Source organism: Rattus norvegicus, chromosome 1 (assembly GCF_021556685.1).
Source record: "Rattus norvegicus strain SHRSP/BbbUtx chromosome 1, alternate assembly SHRSP_T2T, whole genome shotgun sequence".
In the NCBI taxonomy this organism is placed as follows: Eukaryota; Metazoa; Chordata; class Mammalia; order Rodentia; family Muridae; genus Rattus; species Rattus norvegicus.
Window position 1 is genome coordinate 250160153 of NC_141534.1, and position 6558 is coordinate 250166710.

Below are 6558 nucleotides of genomic sequence, written 5' to 3' on the forward strand. Positions count from 1 at the left end.
CTTGTCATACAGATCTTTCACTTGCTTGGTTAAAGTCACACCAATATATTTTATATTATCTGGGGCTATTGTGAAGGATGTCATTTCATTAATTTCTTTCTCAGCCTGTTTATCCTTTGAGTAGAGGAAGGCTACTGATTTGTTTGAGTTACTTTTATACCCCGACACTTTAGTGAAGTTGTTTATCAGGTTAAGTAGTTCTCTGGTGGAAGGTTTGGGGTAACTCAAGTACACTATCAAATCATCTGCAAATAGTGATATTTTGACTTCTTCATTTCCAATCTGTATCCCTTTGATCTCCTTGTTGTCTGATTGCTCTGTCTAGAACTTCAAGAACTATATTGAATAAGTAGGGAGAGAGTGGGCAGCTTTGTCTAGTCCCTGATTTTAGTGGGATTACTTCAAGTTTCTCTCCATTTAGTTTAATATTAGCTACTGGTTTGCTGTATATTGCTTCTACTATGTTTAAATATGGGCCTTGAATTACTGATCTTTCCAGGACTTTTATCATGAAGGGGTGTTGAATTTTGTCAAATGCTTTCTTCAGCATCTATTAAAATGATCATGTGGTTCTTATCTTTAAGTTTATTTATATAGTGGATTACATTGATGGACTTTCGTATATTAAACAATCCCTGCATCCATGGGATGAAGCCTACTTGATCATGATGGATGATTGTTTTGATGTGTTCTTGGATTTGGTTTGCAAGAATTTCATTTTTTGTGTCAATATTTATAAGGAAAATTGGTCTGAAGTTCCCTTTCTTTGTTGAATCTGAGTGTGGTTTCTGCATAAGAGTAATTGTGGCTTCATAGAAGGAATTTGGTAGTGCTCTGTCTGTTTCTATTTTGTGGAATAGTTTGGACAGTATTGATATGAGGTTCTATGAAGGCCTGAAAGAATTCTGCACTGGACCAATCTGGACATGGGCACTTTTTGGTTGGGAGAGTTTTAATAACTGCTTCTATTTCTTTAGGAGTTATGGGGTTGTTTAGATGATTTATTTGTTCTTGATATAACTTAGGTACCTGGTATCTGTCTAGAAAATTGTCCATTTCCTCCAGATTTTCCAGTGTTCTTGAATATAGGCTTTTGTATTAGGATCTGATTTTTTTAATTTCTTCAGATTCTGCTGTTATGTCTCCCTTTTCATTTCTGATTTTGTTAATTTGGGTACACTCTCTGTGCCACCTCGCTAGTCTGGCTAAGGATATATCTATCTTGTAGATTTTCTGAAAGAGCCAGTTCCTGGCTTTGTTTATTCTTTGTATAGTCCTTTTCTTTTCAACTTGGTTGATTTCAACTCTGAATTTGATTTCCTTCCTTCTACTCCTCTTGGGTTTATTTAGTTCTTTTTTTCTAGAGCTTTAAGGTATGCTGTCAACCTGGTGACATATGCTCTCTCCTGTTTCTTTTTACAGGAACTAAGGGCTATGAGTTTTCCTCTTAGTACTTCTTATATTGTGTCCCATAAGCTTGGGAATGTTGTGTCTTCATTTTCATTAAATTCTAAGAAGTCTTTAATTTCTTTTTTTTTCTTCTTTGACTAAGTTGTTATTCAGTAGAACATTGTTCATTTTCCACGTATGTGTGGGCTTTCTCTCATTATTGTTGTTATTGAAGACCAGTCTTCATGCTTGGTGATCTGATAGGATGCATTGGATTATTTCTATCTTACTGTATCTGTGGAGGCCTGTTTTGTGACCAAATATATGGTCAATTTTAGAGAAGGTTCCATGAGGTGCTGAGAAGTATGTGTATCCTTTTATTTTAGGATGGAATGTTTTATAAATATCTGTTAAATCCATTTGTTTCACAAATTCTGTTAGTTTCTCTATGTCTCTGTTTTCATGATCTGTTCAGTGATGAGTGGGGTGTTGAAAACTCATAGTATTATCACGTGATGTGCAATGTATGCTTTGAGCTTTAATAAAGTTTCTTTTATGATTGTAGGTGCCCTTGCATTTGGAGCATAGATATTTAGGATTGTGAATTCATCTTGGTGGATATTTCCTTTGATGAATATAAAGTGTCCTTCCTTATATTTTTAATGACTTTTGGTTGAAAGTTAATTTTATTTCATATTAGAATGGCAACTCCAGCTTGTTTCTTTGGACCACATGCTTGAAAAGTAGTTTTCCACCCATTTTCTCTGAGGTAGTGTCTGTCTTTTTTTCTGAGGTGTCTTTCCTGCATGCAGTAAAATGCTGGGTCCTCTTTACGTATCCATTCTGTTAGTCTATGTCTTTTTATTGGGGAATTTATTCCATTGATGTTGAGAGATAGTAAGTTATAGTGATTGTCACTTCTTGTTATTTTCATTGTTAGAGGAGGAATTATGTTTGTCTCTCTTTTTGTTTCATTGCAAGGAAATTATATTCTTGCTTTCTGTACAGTGTAGTTTCTCTCCTTTTCCTGGAGTTTTCCATCCATTATCCTTTGCAGGTCGGTATTTGTAGAAAGATATTGCATAAATTTGTTTTTGTCATGGAATATCTTGGTTTCTCCATCTATGTTAATTGAAAGTTTTGCTGGATACAATAACTTGGGCTGGCACTTGTGTTCTCATAGGGTCTGTATGACATGTGTACAGTATCTTTTTGCATTCATAGTCTCTGGTGAGAATCTGGTGTAATTGTTATAGCTCTAACTTTTTCTGTCACTTTAACTTTTTCCCTTACTGCTTTCAATATTCTTTTTTGTTGTTTTGTGCATTTGTGTGTTTGGTGTGACAGGAGGAATTTCTCTTCTGGCTCAATCTATTTAGAGTTCTGTAAGCTTCTTGTACGTTTACGGGCATCTCTTTCTTTAAATTAGGGAAGTTTTCTTCTATAATTTTGTTGAATATATTTACTGGCCCTTCATGTTGGGAGTTTTCCCTCTCTTCTATACATATTATCCTTAGGTTTGATCTTCTCATTGTGTCCTGGATTTCCTCTATGTTTTGGGCTAGGATCTTTTTGCGTTTTACATTATCTTTGACAATTGTGTCAATGTTTTCTATAGTATCTTCTGCTCCTGAGATTCTCTCTTCTATCTTTTGTATTCTGTTGGTGATGCTTGTATCTATGGATCCTTGCCTCTTCATTTGGTTTTCTATATCCAGGGTTGTCTCCCTTTGTGCTTTCTTTATTGTTTCTATTTCCCTTTTTCAATTCCTTCACCTGTTTCGTTGTGTTTTCCTGTAATTCTTTCAGGGATTTTTGTGTTTCTTCTCTAAGGGCTTCTACTTGTTTACTTGTATTTTTTGCATTTCTCTAAGGAAGTTCTTTATTTCTTCCTTAAAGTCCTCCTTCATCATTATCAAAAATGTGATTTTAAATCTAAATCTTGCTTTTCTTGTGTGTTTGGATATACAGTATTTTCATTGGTGAGAGATCTGGACTCTGATGATGCCAAGTCGTCTTGGTTTCTGTTGCTTGTGTTCCTGTGCTTGCCTCTAGCCATTGGGTTGTCTCTGGTGTTTGCTTGTCTTGCTGTTTCTGAGAGTTACTTGACCCTTCTGTAGGCCTTTGTGTCAGCACTCCTGTAGAACTGTTTTCCTGTTTTCTTTCATCCTTTCCTGAGAATAGGTGCTCTGATTTCAGGTGTTTTGGCACTTCTGGAGACTGTCTTCCAGCTCTAGACATGGGCAGGAATCAAAGGGTCCTGCCCCTGATTGCTCATGTAGTTCCTTGCTCCCAGAGGGCACAGTTGGCACTATGTGATTCTCTCTCATGTCTGGACTATGGGCAGAGGATAGTTTTCTCTGACTTCTCAGGTGTATCCACACTTATGCGGGTCCAGCTCTCTCCCCCATGTGGTTTGGGTGCAGGGCGATGTGTGGCAGTTCAGTTTGGTCCTGGAGGCAGACCAGAACTGCAGCTACCACTGACCATCTGTTCCTATGTCCCCATGTCCAGAGACACTGTGCAGTTTCCCCTTGGAACAGGGATGTGGGCCGAGGTATCCCTTTCTTCTTTTAATATTCTTTCTTTGTTTGCGCATTTGTTATTTTAACTATTATGTGACGGGAGGCATTTCTCTTCTGGTCCAATCTATTGAGATTTCTATAGGCTTCTTGTATGTTTTCACGCATCTCTTTCTTTAGGTTAAGGAAGTTTTCTTCTATAATTTTGTCGAATATAATTACTGGCCCTTTAAGTTGGGAATCTTCACTGTCTTTCATACCTATTATCCTCATGTTTGACCTTCTCATAACATCCTGAATTTCCTGGATGTTTTTGGGGTAAGAGTATTTTGCATTTTACATTATCTCTGACAATTGTATAAATGTTTTCTATAGTATCTTCTGCCCCTGAGATTCTCTCTTCTATTTCTTGTATTCTGTTGGTGATGCTTATATCTATGACTTGTCTCTTCCTCAGGTTTTCTTTTTCCAGAGTTGTCTCACTATGTGCTTTCTTTATTCTTTCTATTTCCTTTTTTAAATTCTGGACAGTTTTGTTCAATTTGTTCACCTGTTTAGTTGTGTTTTCCTGCAATTCTTTTAGGAATTTTTTTGTGTTTCCTCTTTATGGGCTTCTACTTGTTAAAATATGGAATGCTTCACGAATTTGCATGTCATCCTTGCACAGGGGTCATGCCAATCTTCTCTGTATCATTCCAATTTTAGTATATGTGCTGCCAAAGCAAGCAAAAAAACATCTTTTAAAAAAAATACTGCTTTACAGTATTTCGTAAATCATATTACATAAATTCTGTGGATTTTCTTAAAATTCTCAATTCAGTATTTCTTCTGATTTTCTCTACTTTCTTTGTCTAAGCCAAAGCTATTTCTACTGAGCATTAAAGCTGAGACTTGTAGATTCTGTCCTTTGGTAGGCAGACAAAGAATATAGGTAGTTGAGCCAGGTTTTGAGTTCTTACCTTGCCCTTTTTTCCTCCAGATAGACATTTGGTTCTATTGCATTCACCAGCCTTTACTGACAGTGTACTCTGATTCAATATCAACCTTATTCAGTCCTATCCAAACAGACATGAATTTAGTTAATAATTAGATCATCATATTTGACGTAGAGATTAGAAAAGTTTGAACTTAATGATGCTTTGAAACCAGTTAATGATTCAATCATCATTTTCTGACATGGAGATCGAAAGGGTATGACCTTAATTATTTTTAGACATCTGGCAATCCAAAGTCATCTTGCCCTGTTGTCTTTGCAAGGTAAGCAGAATTTGTTACCTGGCTCATGTTGACGTAAAATCTAAAAGAAACAAATTCCATTTATTAGACAAAAGCTAGACTAAAATTTAAAGTTGGTTAAATCTTAAATTGGTGAGATTCTAAGGGCCTCAATGCCCAGAGTACTAGCTGAGAAGGACAGAGTCTATGGAATAGTTAGAGACATATGTCCTAACCTGTTGCATTTCCTACCAGAATCATTGTGGGTGACTGTTAAAATCTTGAGCTACACAGCACCCTCAGATGTATCAGTATATTAGCAGTATGACCTTGGTCTTACTCTTTGCTGAGCTGGTCTCAGAACTTGTGTGAACTATGAATTTAGGATGTGGTCCAACTTAAAGTATTCATTTCCATAGGTCCATATTATTGCTCCCTCAATATCAGGAAGGTCCATGAGAGTAATTGTCTTTATAGAAGAGAGGAGAATATGGGATGTGGGTAACAAGTTGTAACATAAAAGATTATTTTTGAAGGGTACCCACCAAGGAAGATTGCTCAGACATATGTGTAAGCCAATAGTCTATTAGCCAGCTGGTATTACTAGTGTTCTGGATACCAGTGTAGCCCTATGCCTTTCTCATATTGTGTGTTAAGCACACACACAAAGAGACATTTTTATGTTGGCATACTTCAATTAACAATGGTTAGCCAGAAGCAGAATTGCAGAAGCAAAAATAAGCAAAGTAAATACATGTAGAGATTTTTCTCAGAACTATATTTTGATGACTAAGTTCTTTTAGGGGTTTTCGGGTTTTTGTTTGGTTGGTTATTTTTTTGTTTTTGTTTTTGTTTTTGGGAGATGTGTTGTTGATTTGTTTGTTTGTTCTCATTTTGACAAGTAGTATTGTCTATGTGCTGAGTTTTATAATCTCAGCGGTACAGCCATCATGAAGTCAATTGTGCTAATATCTGAGGGCCCATTACAATTATAACTGGTCCCATCACAGTTACTGTGTCTGTGCAAGACCTGAGATAGGGAAGGCACCCAAGGATCAATGGAGGTGTCCTTAGTTGTGACTCACAGGTTCAGGGATATTAAGCCTGGAGCATCTGCCTCCTGTTGCCGGGCAGAAACCTAGGTTGAGAGATAGGGGGACCAATAAACTCACAAAATTTTTGATTCAAAACTTATCCTGTCTACAAAAAATGTATGGATTGTGAATGGAGCAGAGACTGAGAAAACAGCCAATCAATAACAGCCAAACTTTAGCACTATTGCATGGATGGTCACCAAATCCTGATACTATTACTGATACTTTGTTATGCTTGCAGACAGGAGTCTAACATGGCTGTCCTCTGATAGGATCTATCCACCAACTGACTCAGACAGAAACAGACACCCACAGCCAAACAGTGGATGGAGCTTGGG

The 6558-nt window shown here is 36.8% G+C and overlaps 1 non-coding gene across 1 annotated transcript; it reads right to left on the reverse strand.

Annotated features, from left to right (window-relative positions):
- Positions 1-4533: 4533 nt before the first annotated feature.
- On the reverse strand, positions 4534-4640 carry LOC134485296 (U6 spliceosomal RNA). Its single transcript, XR_015656573.1, has one exon. It is a non-coding gene; the product is annotated as a U6 spliceosomal RNA (small nuclear RNA).
- Between the last annotated feature and the right edge of the window lie 1918 nt (positions 4641-6558).